We start from the raw sequence: 16505 nt of genomic DNA, 5'->3' as shown, positions 1-16505 counted from the left end.
CGAATGCAAGCTGATAGCTGCGTGACCCAAACTGTGCATCCACTTCATTGTTTGTTACTGACATAGAAAACTATGGAGATATGCTGAGATGCTATTACAACATTGTTGCAACAGACTTGTTCATGATTGAAGTTACGTATGTTCTACTGAGGGGCTAGGATGTCTCGAGTGGAGCCTACTGATTCTAGTGTGTAATGTCCCCATTTATTGAAAGGTGATGGTTGCCGATGACCTTTAGTCTTAGGATCGGTAGGTAAGGGTTATTCTGCCCGAAGGCAGGTCCGAACCTCCGCAGAGGTGTTCCTGAGCCGGAGTTTACGTGCGGTAGGGTGGCCAGTTCCTTTCCGCTCCTCCATTCCCTTACCCCCCACCAACAGCGCGTGGCAACCCATCCAACTCCTGACCACGCCCAATGTTGCTTAACTTCGGAGATCTCACGGGATCCGGTGTTTCAACACGGCTACGGCCGTTGGCTTTAGGATCGGTGGCCAGTCTCATATATATTAGATGTCTGGCGTCGGTTACTTCTAGTAAACCTTAAAAAAAAATAGCAACACCATTAAATAGGAGAACTTACATGAACTATCCAGTTTTAAATTAAAGAAAGGCACCGTCACTATCCACGGTTAGCAGTGGAGGTAGTTTGTACTTCATTTGTACTGCAGCAAAGTTTCGAAATATATTTAGTTTCTAGACACGCAAGCCCAGAGATGTGGCATTAACATGGAAACGAACTCGTGCCATTTTGAGCTGGATCTCGTCTTTTGGCTAGTAGACTATTATGCTATGAACGCTGTAATTCCCTCGAAGGATTTTTCTTCAGAATGTAAAACCGCACTCATACATGTTTTCCGTTATATGGGAAAGCACAGAATCGTGGGTCTGGACTTAGAAGACGAGTGAGTACAGATTCTTTGTGGTTGTTCCCCTTTTAGTAGCCTCTTAGGACATGCAGATGGTACAGATAATGCATTTTTGACTACCTACAGGAGAGATAGAGCTTAAGTCGAAAGCAAAATGAGTATATCCACAAAAGAATTGTAAGGCTGGGGAATTGTGAGAAAATGAAAGACGTTCTAGACCTCGTGAATAATAATAATAATAATAATAATAATAATAATAATAATAATAATAATAATAATAATAATAATAATAATAATAATATTTTTCTTTTTATAATTGGCTTTACGTCGCATCGACACAGATAGATCTTAAGGCGACGATGGAATAGAAACGGGCTAGGTGTGGGAAGGAAACGGCCATGCCCTTAATTGAGGTACAGTCCCAGCATTTGCCTGGTGTGAAAATGGAAAACCACGAAAAACTATTTCAGGACTGTTGACAGTTGGGTTCAAACCCACTATCTCCCGAATACTGGATACTGTCCACACTTAAGCGACTACAGCTATCGAGCTCGATAATAATAATAATAATAATAATAATAATAATAATAATAATAATAATAATAATAATAATAATAATATGCACTAACATCGACTCTCTTTAATTGCGTGTTGGAGAACGTTATCCGTGAATGGGGAAAGGAACTTAACAAGAAAGGTTTACTGATTCAAGTATACATTGGAGGTTCAACGAACTGTGTCAAGATCAACTTTCTAGCATTTGCTGACGATTTAGCGATCCTTTCTAGAAACACAGGTACAGCTATAGAACAGATAATTTTTTTGAAACAAGAAGCTGAAAAGGCTGTATTTAGGATCACCTTTGAAAATGCACAAAGTACTTGACTAATATCCCCACAGCTCCCCAACAACTAAGGACAAGGTATGGTAATATTCAAAGAGTTAACAGCTTCAAATATCTCGGTGAGATTGTTCAGATGTGATCTAATGAAAGAGAAGCTAACAATAGTAGGCGAGATAGGATGGCCGCAGCGTTTCGCAGAACACACGACCTGTACAAGAAAAATTCAATTTCAATGCAAAGCTAAATTGAGACATTACAACACGGTGATTAAACCCCAATGTCTCTATGGAATTAAATGTCTCCGAATTACTGGAGAGGCTGGTCTGAGAGAAGCTGGGAAGTTTGAGAGGAAGATCCTTCGAAAGATAATAGGTCCAAAGATCGTGACTGGACAATCCATGTTGCAGAGCGAGAGGAAATTTATCAGAAAATCGAACGACGACTCAAGTTCTATCGCCACCTATTTAGACTGGAAGACAAGCGGTTGAGATATATTTACGAAATTTCGATATGAGTAACGTGAACTTGATCCCCTTTGTACCAGCTCTGTACAATATTTTATTTCATACTGTGGTGAATTCATTTATTTTAAATTAAATATAATTTTGATTCGTCGCGACGCAAATAGTCCATGTTTAATTGCATTGATGTTTTGTTCTTTTGTTGATTGTGTCTTTACATGGACCGGTCTGGAAAACCAAGAATAACAGCCAAGAGTATTCGTTGTGCCGACCACACGGCACCTCATAACTTGCCTACCTTCGAGCTGAGGCAGCGGTCACTTGGTAGGCCATGACCCTTTGGGGCTGTTGCGCCATGGGATTTTGTGCTTGTTTTTGAAAGATTTGAAGCGTGTAGTTGGGGTATATTATAATAAAATATAAACAGTTTTATTTCAAGCAGCGAACAGTCCACTAAGCTACCAGAGTCGTAAATACGGTCCTCTGGTCCTGGATTAATTAAGGTAATACGAAATTTATTATATACTGTGATATATTTTTGTGATATTTATCTGTTGTAAATGGATTAACCTATACCAGGCGGCTCGCGAGCGCTCTACTTTCTACTAATAAATGTCCCGCATGCAAAAATGATGAATGGGATGCCTACTAACTGATTTTCACAGGGGCACTGCTGCCAGCAGGCAGGTTACGTCAGAATATGAAAAGGAACGACCGGGCGGTTCGCTGCATGTTCCTCAGCGCTACCCGTCTAATGCAACCCCTTGCATTAGTAAACCTCGTTTACAACGCCGTAGCACTAGACTGGTGTATGTACTAGTGTACAGCAGCACTACATTTGCAGTCTGCATATCGGCAATGGTTAGTGTGTTCAGCAATGACGAACACACAGACATCTGGTGAGAATGCAGCCAAAGCTCCAAACAGACGTCTGCCTTCTACACACGTATTTCGCCGAACAGTATTAGTTTTTGTTTCATACAAACAATTCTTTTATAGAGTGGAATGTCTACACGTGTATAAATTAATAACCTATTAAATTTTATTTTCTGCACCTTTGGCGTATTTACAAATGCATCCTGTTATGGAAAGTGTGCAGTAAAATGACTGCTATTTGTTTCACAACATCCACAACACAGCACGTTGTAGCACTCCTTCGAAAACAAGTGATTAGGCATCCCATGCATCACCAGTGCATGCGGGACAGTTGTAAGTAGAAAGTAGGGCGCTCGCGAGCCGCCTGGTACATTAGTCAGTATTGCGTGGCACCAGATTACTTAGACTGGGATTACAGAGACAACATATTTTTGTGTAGATGAGTACAGAACCACGGTTCTGCAATCAGGCGGAGACACAAACAAGAAGGTTAAGTTTCTTGTTCCTCGACTCATGATCTCTCTGACTACCTATGTTTTCATTACCGTAAAGCGGAGTTCAACCAGATAAATTAGTTGTAATAAAACAGTTCAGGATGTAATTTCAGTGCGTTAGTGTTATTTTCCGTACTTTCTTGAGTACGGGAAGAAGCCTATTACGTCATAGTATGAAAGAAAATGTTTTTCAGTGCGAGCTCTTTTCCCTTACTGTTTGAAGCGCGTTTGTTGTTCATGGGATGTAAGAATTATGGTAATAATATATAATTCGTTGGGGGCATCTAGGACCACGTTATTGTAAGTCTTGTTACATTTGGCCGTTTGCTTCCCTCATTCTGTGTGAGTGGGCCAGCTTGCATTCCTCTGTTCAGGCGGTACCTTGTCTTCTCGGTTTAGCCCATTCCTCAGTATCTTCTTGCGGAACAGATGTCTGTTTCAGACGTGTTCGGGTTTTATATGCAGCATTTGAAAGTCGTCTTTGGTGTCCATAAACCAGGGCATTGTGGTTTTGGGTTTGGAGTCAAAAAAGTGAAAGATCTATTTAGTAGCATGTTTCCGTACATTCTTTTGAGATGACCGTAATATCGTACCCGTCTCGTAAGGATTGTTTCTGTAATTTTATCTATTTTAATGTACACTTTTTTGGATTTTGTAAATAATAGGTGCCATTATTGTAATTGGATCCCATGATACTTCGGATGATTTTGCGCTCTTATTTCTCCAGTTCTTCGAGGAGTCCTTCATTAACATTCATCCCCTGTGGGTGGGGGACGCAGACCAAGAATACACCCACGGAATCCTCTGCCTGTCGTAAAAGGCGACTAAAAGGGGCAACCAAGGGATGATAGAATTAGAACCATGGAACTACTTGTGATTAGTACCACCACGCGGGGAACACCATGGGTCGCTATTACTTGCGCGTAGTACCACTATGTTAGGTACCAAATAGGTTTGTGATTAGTAGCACGCAGGAACACCGCACGGTCAGGCTTTTACGGTACCTGTTATTAGTAGCACTATATGAGCGACACCAGGGTTCTGGCTTGCCTATTATTAGTACCCACTATATAAGGAACACCACGGGATAGTACGAGTCCCTCTGGTTAGTACACTTATGTGATGAAAACCATAGGTTTGCGTTGCCTGTAAATGACGCTGCTATGTGCGGAACACCATAGGTCTGTATTACATGTGCGAATTTCATAACCTGTCAGTAGTACCATAATGTGTGGAATACCGCGAGTCTACGATACTTTTGATTAGCATCGCACCGTGACAAATACCATGGTTCTACTTTCCAAGCGATAAGTACCATTATGAGAGGCCGATAACCTATATTTTGGACCCCTTTAGCTTGCAAGCATCACCGATTCAGTATTGAGCTATAGAAGCAGTCCCTTGGTCAGTATTACTATTGTTTTCCGTCAGTTTCTGAGACTGAGGCATTGCGAGTCGGCTCCACTGATTGTTTGGAATTCATATCCATCCGTTCATTTTTCGTCCTCACGCTTTGAATTCTGGTCAGTGGAGGATTTTGAATTTTATTTTTTCATTGCATTTCGTCTCGTTTCGTACCATCAGGGGCCGATGACCTAGATGGTAGGCCACTTAAAACAACAAGCATCATCATCATTAACATTTAGGTATAGGGTTTGGGATGCGTACGTAACTACTGGCTTCAAAACAGTTTCATAATGATGTAGTTTAGTATTTTGGGACAGGCATTTTTTGTTGTAGATTGAGCGCGACGTTTGATAGGCTATTTCAAGTTTGTGTTCTCGTTCCTTAAGCGCTTCTTTGTCCAGTACATTTTTCATTATAATCTCACCCAGATAGTTAATTTTTTCTACTCGGTTGATCTTCCCATATTTCGTCTGGAGTTTTGCTGGGGCATCTTTGATGTTAATAATCACTTATTTTCTTCGAAATATTTCTGCAAGCCTGTTTGTTCAGCGATTTATTCTAGAAGGTCCATTTGTATCCTAACAGTTATTATTATTATTATTATTATTATTATTATTATTATTATTATTATTATTTGCTAGGGGCTTTACGTCTCACCGACACAGATAGGTCTTATGACGACGATGGGATGCGAAAGGCCTAGGAGTTGGAAGGAAGCGGCCGTGGCCTTGGTTAAGGTACAGCCCCAGCATTTGCCTGGTGTGAAAATGGGAAACCACGGAAAACCATCTTCAGGGCTGTCGATAGTGAGATTCGAACCTACTATCTCCCGGATGCAAGCTCACAGCCGCGCGCCTCTACGCGCACGGCCAACTCGCCCGGTATTATTATTATTATTATTATTATTATTATTATTATTATTAATTTTCAGTCCACTGGATCGTTAATTTTTTTGATAGTGCTTAATAAATATATAGGAACAATGCGCAGTCATCGATCATTGACGAAAGCAATGCATTTTCTTTTGCAAGAATAACAGGCATTTATGTGGAATGACTTTATGGTTCAAAGTAGTTACAGGCATCCTGCAAGGATGTAATATTTCACCTTTATTGTTCACCGTTCTATGTTGATCACGTACTAAAAGCCATAACGTTGATGTGTTAATGTGTGTAGAAATGCTGTTAAAGTATCGTTGAAAACATGCAATGTAATTTTTTTATGGCTGAAAAAGTGAACTAATCAGCATTTTCAGCACTAAAGTGATGCCGATTTGGAAGAAAATTCTAAACATTGAGTGATAGTCAGGATAATATGTATCTGTTGGGGACGTAAGTCCATTCGAATCGCAATTTAGAACGCCTGGACGGTATGCATAGCCATTTAAGCGTGGATGGACAAATTGGCACTTTAACTCCTAGCCATTCCAGTGCAAGGACACCTTTGTTATCACTGCTGTAGAGTGGGTTGTTGCCTCCCCAGGCTGAATTTTCCTGCTGTATTGATTACAATGCGAACGGACTTACGTCCGCACCAGATAGTTTGATTTGTGACACCATTTCGAGAGAGTTACATGTGAAAAATGGTTGTTTCTTCTTTTTATTCGATACTGGCTGGTGTCTGGAAATGGCGTCAGCACCGTTGCCAATACACTACTGAGGATGCCGCTGGACCCTGCGACATGCTTCCATATCTTGTGGATGGTGGCTAAACCCTTCGCGACACTGATGCCAAAATGGTGGACGGTCACATCTTCCTTGATCTTCTGGAACCGGGTTTTCTTTGAGGTGGTTCGTTGGAATTTCTATTGGGTTGGTCATTGTTGCCGGAAGAGTTGCTGCGGCATTCCAGTAGTTGTCGCAGCTTTCACGAATGAATAGAAGACATTCGTTCGGGTCTTTCGATGAGAAGTGGTTAGTATTATGTCGCCTTAAGTTCAGCACTCCTCCTTACTTTTCGGAGAAATCTTCTCCTCCCCCCCCCCCACCATACCGCGTGTACTTCTGGCGTTCATGTCACCGTAACACACATCTTTACGGAATGCGCGTACCTGGCCGATCTGCACCGTAGTCTAAAACTTTCGAGTACCATCTCTCCCATTCTACGATAAGACGAGCAGTCAGTAGACCTCGTTATTCTTTTTAACGGGTATAGTGGGCTGTTTTTTCACTTCTAAAAGCGAAGTTTAACCAGGCGAGTTGACCATGTGGTTAGGGTTGAACAGCTGTGAGCTTGCAATTTGGAGATAGTAGGGTTCGAATTCCAGCGTCGGCAGTTCCGAAGATGGTTTTACATGGTTTCCCATTTTCACACCATGAAAATGGCGGGATGTACATTCATTAATGCTACGGCCGATAACTTCTCAATCCTAACCCCTTTACATCCTTCCATCGCCGAAAACCTTCGATGCGTTAGTACGATTTTAAACAAGTATAAAAAGAAGTTTTATTCATCTGCTTTTTACTTTTATTGTAAACTCTAATTTTATTTATCTTTTTGTTTGTTTTCATATGTTTTGAAAGTTTTAATTGAATAATATGGTAATTTCATTTTTGAGGCAATGCCTTATTCACTTTTACAACTACTGTACCGTCAGTAAGTTTGTAGACTGACACCTGTTATGTAGGCAACACACTGTACACCTGTGTAAGTACTACAGTCAATATGTTCGTGGACTGGCGCTAACAGTTCAAGGATCATATAATCTTTTGACGTGTCTAATCACATCTTTTTCCCGTCGTGGTGATCTGGGCGATTTTGACTTGATCATCTCAAATATTTCTCTGCCGAATTTACCTTAATTTTCGGCATAACTTCAAATTTTCCAGTTGCTCAAACTACGACATTCTCTAGTTCCGCCACTAACATCTACTACCCTTCATAACAGAGACCGTAGTTCTGTTTATGCTGTACGCACGCAACTGCTTCTTGCTTTGACTTGCGAAGAACTGTGGTGGAAACATTGTGTGGTGCAAACTCTCTGGTGTAGTGCACTACAACGACACTAGACGGTTCGAGGTCCACTCAGCCTACGTGATTAGAATTGAGGAGCTACCTGACGGTGAGATAGCGGCCCCGGTTTAGAAAGCGAAGAATAACGGCCGAGAGGATTCGTCGTGCTGACCACACGGCACCTCGTAATCTGTAGGCCTATGGGCTGAGCAGCGGTCGCTTGGTAGGCCAAGGTCCTTCAAGGGCTGTAGAGCCATGGGGTTTGGTTTGGTTTTTTGTGTGTGTAGGTAACTTAGGCATAGTGAATTGGACGCGCTGATTTTTTTAAAATTTAGAATCATTTTCCTGATCATTATATTTTAAAAATTCCTAGTCTGCGGGTAACATTTAAATTTGTATCTATCATTTATTTTCGTCTCATCCAGTAACATCTGGGACCGATGACCTAGATGTTAGGATATTTTAAAGAACAAGCATAATCGTCTTTCAGAAATATCTTCTTTGTGAACACGGTTGCATGTAGATAGATAGTTGTGTAACAGAAGGAAAAAACTTGAGATGTCATTCAAACAGTATTTCCCTAGAATCAGTTTGCTAGTAAAATTATTCTTACATCGCTTCATTCTTAGGCGTGACATCGAGATAAATAGATATGAAAGTAGCTTAAGTGATTAGTGGTTCAACACACATGGTGATAAGAGTGAGATTGCATTCTTAATGAAATAAGGTAATATTGAAGCTTTGGTTAAATTGTGCCGTTTAACGGCTTCTATAGTGAGGCCCAGTGAGATAAATAGAGGAACTTAACAGCAATGGATTCAACCGTTGAGGGCAAGGAAAGTAGTGCAGGGCCTAACAGAGTATATATACTGATGTAATGGTAACAGGCGAAAACAAGGCGAAAAACGTTAAAGTGGAGGCGATTTATTCTTTGACTGAGTCTTGCAGACTGAACGCTACAAAGAAAGTCTGGCTGAGTGTTTCAGACGCAGAGCGCTGACCTTTATAGCTCAAGTCAGCGGGTTCGATCGCGGCTCAGAACTTTGGCATCACAAGTTGCTCAAATACTCCAGCCTTGAATCGGCAGATTAACTGGCACTTAAAAGAAATATGGGGCAGAATTCCAGCATCTTGGTTTTTCCGGAAACCGTGAAGGTAGTTAATGGGACGTAAAATATTATTTATGTATTATTATGATTATTAATATTATCCTGTTGTACTTTTCACCCAGAAGTGCTTACCTCTTGTGGACTATTATTCCACTTTAAGCCCTGGTAGTCATTTACCATTCGCCTAAATTCAGACCTGTCGCTAATAGTTTTCTCAGGGATACCGATCTGTCTCGGGTCTTATCTCGCATTATTGGAGCCACCTCAGTTGCGTTGCTTTTTGTTTTAAGAAATTACAAACATTCTTAGTCAGTTGATTATTAGCCATGTCGACCAAGTGAGTTGGCCGTGCGGTTAGGGGCGCGCGGCTGTGAACTTGCATCCTGGATATAGTGGGTTCGAACCCCACTGTCGGCAGCCCTGAAGATGGTTTTCCGTGGTTTCCCATTTTCACACCAGGCAAATGCTGGGGCTGTGCCTTAAGGCCACAGCAGCTTCCTTCCCATTCCTAGGCCGTTCCTATCCCATCGTGGCCATAAAACCTATCTGTGTCGGTGCGACGTAAAGCAAATACCATTAGCCATGTCAAAGATGTGTCCATGGAACTGTAACCTTTTGCTTTTAATGATTCTATTGCTTCTATTATTATTATTATTATTATTATTATTATTATTATTATTATTATTATTATTATTATTATTATTATTATTATTATTATTATTAAGCCCAGATCCATTCCGGTTGAGGTGTAACACGTTCGAAACTATGCCAATATTCTTATCGCGTATCGTTAAAAAAGTAGGCCTAGTGTTACCACTTCCTTACTTCATGATTAATGAAAAATCTTACCTCCATTTGGCACCACTGATGTATAACGTTAGGTGGGTAGAATACCACTAACCTAAAATATCTGATGAACAACTTTAGCACTGAGAAAAAAAACTCGGAGTGTACATAAAATGCTACGAAGTAGCCTCGTGCCGGAAAGTACTAAAGAACTTGATGAGTAGATTAACGCAAGACTATTACATTCTCGTTGAGAAACTGCTAACACAAGAGTTTGCAATATCTACGCGAAGAAACATATTATAGACTTAGGCATCAGAGCTCATCGCGAGTAGAGGTTGTTGAAACATACTAAGGGTATGGGTTGTAGCTAAATAATTCGAAATTGACTTGGTGGTCAGTAGAACCATATACAGTAATAGGTCAGACTGTTGAGACGCTGGCTTTGTGACCCCAACTTGGCAGGTTTGATACTGACTCAGTCCGGTGGTATTTGAAGCTGCCCAAATACGCCAGGCTCGTGTCGGTAGATTTACTAGCACGTAAAAAACTCCTGCGGGACTAAATTTAGGCACCTCAGCGTCTCCGAAAATCTTAAAAGTAGTTAGTGTTACGTTAAATTTATAACATTATTTAACTTTTATAGATCATCGCCACTCCCCTCCCATCACCACACCTCAAGTCACCGCAACACATCTCCTGGTCTGAGGGAGGGTGTCGGCCTCTAGGTGGCCCGCCATACCCTCTCAAGTTACGGGATGAAAGCTTAAAACGAAAAACTCGCACGCCCTATATGATATTAGTACAGCCAAATTATTGCGCGGGCTTCATTCCTGGCACTCCTCTGCTGTAGAGAATATGGCGAAACTAGTGGGAATTCAACGTCGAGCAGAACGGAAGTTTGCTCGACAGTCATTTCAATATAGTCAGGTCACTGCCTCTAGAACACTTCTAATAAATAAATAAATAAATAAATAAATAAATAAATAAATAAATAAATAAATAAATAAATAAATAAATAAATAAATAAATAAATAAATAAATAAATAAATAAATAAATAAATAAATAAATAAATAAATAAATAAATAAATAAATAAATAAATAAATAAATAAATAAATAAATAAATAAATAAATAAATAAATAAATAAATAAATAAATAAATAAATAAATAAATAAATAAATAAATAAATAAATAAATAAATAAATAAATAAATAAATAAATAAATAAATAAATAAATAAATAAATAAATAAATAAATAAATAAATAAATAAATAAATAAATAAATAAATAAATAAATAAATAAATAAATAAATAAATAAATAAATAAATAAATAAATAAATAAATAAATAAATAAATAAATAAATAAATAAATAAATAAATAAATAAATAAATAAATAAATAAATAAATAAATAAATAAATAAATAAATAAATAAATAAATAAATAAATAAATAAATAAATAAATAAATAAAAAATAATAAATAAATAAATAAATAAATATTGGTTTCTAGAGAAAATCCTCGTAAGCAACACGTACATACATTTTTTCAACCGGGCGAGTTAGCCGCGCGGTTAGGGACGCGCAGCTGTGAGCTCACATCCGGGAGATAGTGGGTTTGAACCCCGCTGTGGGCAGCTATGAGGATATTTTCCGTGGTTTCCCATTTTCACACCAGGCAAATGCTGGGACTGTACCTTAAGGCCACGGCTGATTCCTTCCCATTCCTAGGCCTTTCCCATCCCATCGTCATCATAAGACCTGCCTGTGTCGCTGCGACGTAAAGCCACTAGCAACAAAAGAAATCCTAAACAAGACACCCTCCATTCTAGCTAAACTTAAAGTTAGCTCGTAAATGGCAGACCGTCGGGCTAATGTCTATTTGACAACAGTCTTGCTACTTTCTCGAGTGATCAGAAGATGATTATCACAGTTTCCTCTTCGTGGATGCGTACTATTGTATGTTGTATATTTCGCCCCTGTCCTGATAACGTATTTCAACATACTATACACTTGCTAGGCTTCTTTCCGCAATGTACGCGATGATGAATTTTTATGTTCACCACTTTATGAAAACCTCTTGTTGTAGTCTTGGCACTTTTACTCTTTTATCCCGGAGTGATCAGAAAGCTGACATTCCGGGTTCCCTCTTAGTAGAAGTGCGCTGTTGTATCTTTCACCTAGCTTATCATAAATGTACATTTAATGTGTTCTGTCTCGGAAACAATTCGGAATAGGGCTATGCCATTTCTCCACATTTTTGGGAGTAATATCTGAAGCCATTTATTTTCAGTTTCGACTTTGTAATTGTTCGGTTCTTCAGTCTACCGAAACGAATTTTTGAATAACTAGATTTATAAACTACCGGAGACAGAAAACATATGGTAACTGAATTATACATTAAAATGAAAAGAAAACCGTAATTAGAATGACATGTTCCGTTCTTGAGAGATCATCAGATTCTATCAATTCACAGTAGAAAAAATATTTGTTGATATCCATTCGAATCCTTACGTTAATGAAATCCTCATTTCGCTCCACTCTAGCATAGAATGCCATTTCTAATTATGTTTGAAAGGAATTTGAAAGAATCTGATTTTCTTTCAAGGTAGAAACATATCTATTTACTAAAATTCTCTCTTTTTAGGCATGTGATTTCTTTTCTTTTTCAAGTAGTTTATCAATTTTGTTCCAAACTTAGTTTTGGCAGACATAAGAACCTAGGTTATAAACGTTCTCCACTCACCATCTCTGAATTGCATCAACAATTTGTAGGGAGTGAATACCCATGATGATGATGATGATGATGATGATAACGAAAACGAGGAGGATGGCAGGAACATGAGAGTTACTACAATTAAAACATTTCTTACCTGCAGAATAGTGTGTGTTCTCTGCGGTAAACCTATCACTAGAAATGGGTGCGGTTTCTTATGGCATGAGCAAAGCCTCTGCAGTGGTATTTAAATGCTGATATTGCTACAGGCACCAGCATTAACGTAATTACGTTAGTCAGCTAACTTAAAGTCTGATGTAATCCAGGGTGCTATTCTTTGTCCTTCATTGTTTTCATTTTATGTCCTCGACCTTCCAGGTTCTGTTTCTTGAGTCACTGTACACTCTGAAACTTTACAAGTAAGCACTCCAGTATAGTGTTAATATTGGTGATGGTAATTGATGTTTTAAACTAAAGAACAACAAGGTAATCATCTCCTTTTATCTCTGATCTTTGGGTTCGAACCCCACTATCGGCGGCCCTGAAGATGGTTTTCCGTGGTTTACCATTTTCAGACCAGGCAAATGCTGGGGCTGTATCTTCATTAAGGCAACGGCCGCTTCTTTTTGCACTGCTATCCTATTTCTCTTCTATCATCGCCATAAGACTTATGTGTACGTGAGACGTAAAGCAAGTTTTAAAAAGAAAGTTAATACCGGTAGTGCCCAAAAGAGTTCATTGAACAAATTGGCATTTTTAAATCACCTAGTAGCGACTACTAATATGCGTTTATTTTAATATTACTTTCACATAACCATTAGTAATAGTGCTCCTGATGTCGCCCAATCTTCTTTTTTTCCTACAGCTTTTCCCACACTTGTGGGGTCGCGGGTGCAAAATGCGTCGCACATGTGGATTTGGCCCTGTTTCACGGCCGGATGCCCTTCCTGACGCCAACCCTATATGGAAGGATTGGTAGTGTAGTGTAGTGTAGTGTGTTGTGTGAACATAAAGAGAAGAGTGTTGGGACGGACATAAAAACCAGTCCCTGAGCCAGAAGAATTAATCAGAAGCTATTAAAATTCCCGACCTAGCCGGGAATCGAACCCGGGATCCTATGAGCCGAAGGCCAGTACGCTGACCATTCAGCCAGTACGCTGACCATTCAGCCAAGACGATGTCACCCAATAATTGTATTAATTTATCAGCATTACACCAAGAAATATAACATTATTTATAAAACTCAACCTTTCGACAGTATTTTTTCCCTTTCTTCATATTCAGTTTTAGAATGGGGGTATATTTCTTTTTAAGTATTAGAACAGGGCATTACCAATTTAGTGATCTTTAATTTCAAACTTTGTTGAGGTAGGTAGCTGAATTAGAACTTTATTTATTATTGTTTGAACATTTAAAAATATACATTACCGAGCTCGATAGCTGCAGTCGCTTAAGTGCGGGCAGTATCCAGTATTCGGGAGATAGTAGGCTCGAACCCCACTGTCGGCAGCCCTGAAGATGGTTTTCCGTTGTTTCCCATTTTCACACCAGGAAAATGCTGGGGCTGTACCTTAATTAAGGCCACGGCCATTTCCATCCCACTCCCAGCCCTTCCCTTCCCATCGTCGCCATAAGACCTATCTGTGTCGGTGCGACGTAAAGCAACTAGCAAATAAATAAATAAATAAATAAATAAATAAATAAATAAATAAATAAATTGGAAGACTTTTGTTGTATTGTGATTCCACCTGGAAGTATTAGAATTCCCTTGCTGCAAAGGAGGGACCGTCATTTTCAAGTTCCTTGTCGTCTTTCAGCTTTGTATTTCTTCCTTAGGTGTTTTTCTTTAGCAGTGCTCTGAAACTGACTTCCGCGTACAAGCATCCCATCTGCTTGTGACGCTCCTGATGCTCAGTAACTGCCCGTCACAAACTTTATTATTCTTTAAAGCTCTATTTTAACCTTGTTTCCATCATTAAGTGTTCTGGATTTTTCTACAAGCTAACCAAACTTTTCGCTCAGTTACGGCAGGCTTGGTTTCGAAGCTAATCTTAAACAAGCCTCCCCGCCACATTCTAGCTAGTAACTAAAACAGGGTTAGCTCGTAAATGGGTGATCGTAGGGCTAATGTTCACCAAGCCTTTTGGGGTATACTATCCATCCCCCGATTACATCCCACATGCTTGGGAACATCCCGTACATTGTTGAGTATTTTTCTCCTATTCAGTGATTTTACGTTAGGTCCCTTTAAACAACAACCATCATCATCATCATCATCATCATCATCATCGGTTCTACTTTCCTAGCGATAAGTGCCATTATGAGGGTCGGGACGGATGACTTGGATTTTGTACCCCTTTAGACTGCCAACGTCATCGTCATATATTTTACGTTATTCATCATCTTGTTTTGTTATGCCCATTGGAACTTGGAACTTGTTCATTGGCTTGATGACTTTCCCCTTCCTATTCTTCCGAAACCTCTTAATGAACCCACTGTGTTGCCTCTTCCGTTCTTCTGATCACTTTTTTAACAGTCCTGCTGCTAGTTTTCACCATATGTGTGTGTGTTTATTTAGTCAGGTCTTGAAGGCTTTGCGAGTTCTCAGGATATCTACCCCGATGTTCAATTCATTCAAGTCTCCTCTTATTTCCTTCAGCCAATTTATTTTCCTGATTTGGAAATTTATTATATTGAATAATCTTCTTGTGAATCTTCTTCTTCTCGTTTTGACCATATGAGGACCAAGTTAATTCGTATCTGCTTCGTTTCTTCTGATCTTTCTTCTTGTCTAATATTATTTCATTCTCATACTTTCGAATCTTTCCTCTTCTGTCCATGATTTTATTCTGGGCCTAATTCTGTCCCGAAAACTTGTGGAAGCCTTTTTTCAGGTTAAAAGTCACTATTTTGTATATCTCTGGTTCCTGTATTCCAATTTCTTCTATATCCCTTTTTACCTCTTGGATCCAGCGTACTTTTGTTCTCATATTCACAAGAAACTGTTAACCTCCCCTGGTCCATTCTCAGGACGTGTCCAAAAAACACGCTTCTTTTCAGAATGACGTCCGAGAATTTATCTACCTTGCTATTCAATTCATGGTTTGCTCGTCTTCTGAACTGACCTTCCTCTGATCTTCGCGGTCCCAGTATCTTCCTGAGAATCTTTCGTTCCACCACTTTTAATCTCTTAAGTAATCCTGTTCTTATTAGGTTAAGAGTTTGTGCTGTGTACACTTCTTCAGGACAGATCACTGTCTAGTAATATCTCAATTTAGCATTAATCGAAATATTCTTCTTATTCTAGACGTTCATAGTTTGTATGCTGAATTACCGGTAATTTGGTTTATTCGAGCTCCAGTTTATATCCATTCTCCTAGGTATTTAAATCTCTCCACCTTCTGAGTTTTCCATTCTCCTATTGTCATCCCTCTAGAAGCTGCCTTGATGTTTGTGATGTACTGTGTATTTTCGATAGACATCTGTAGGTCTTCTTTAGCCGCTTGTCTCCGTAGTTGCGTGGTTTGGCTAACTGCCTCTTCTAATGATTCCGACAATATCACAATATCGTCTGCGAATGCAACACAATTTACCGTATTCCATTTTTCCAGGTGTATTCCACCAACTCCTTTAACTCCTTTAATTTCTCGACGCCAATACAGTATTGACGAAACTATCTGTGTGACTATAGAAGTTTGCTTTCCACCTTTCGATCCAAATTCAATTTTCTGGTATGGGGCCGAAAATTCACGTGAATATTAATTATTAATGTGATTGCCTTTCTTTCCATAATACCCCTGTGGGTGGGGGACGCAGACGAAAAATATACGTACGGTAACACCTGCCTGTCGTAAGAGACGACTAAAAGGGGCGACCGAGGGATGATTGCTTTAGAACCATGAAACTACTTTTGATTAGTACCATCACGCGGGGAACACCATGGGTCGCCTTTACTTGTGAATAGTACCACTATGTTAGGTACACAATAGGTTTGTG

This window comes from Anabrus simplex, chromosome 11 (assembly GCF_040414725.1).
Source record: "Anabrus simplex isolate iqAnaSimp1 chromosome 11, ASM4041472v1, whole genome shotgun sequence".
Taxonomy (NCBI): domain Eukaryota; kingdom Metazoa; phylum Arthropoda; class Insecta; order Orthoptera; family Tettigoniidae; genus Anabrus; species Anabrus simplex.
Note: the sequence above shows the minus strand (reverse complement) of the source record.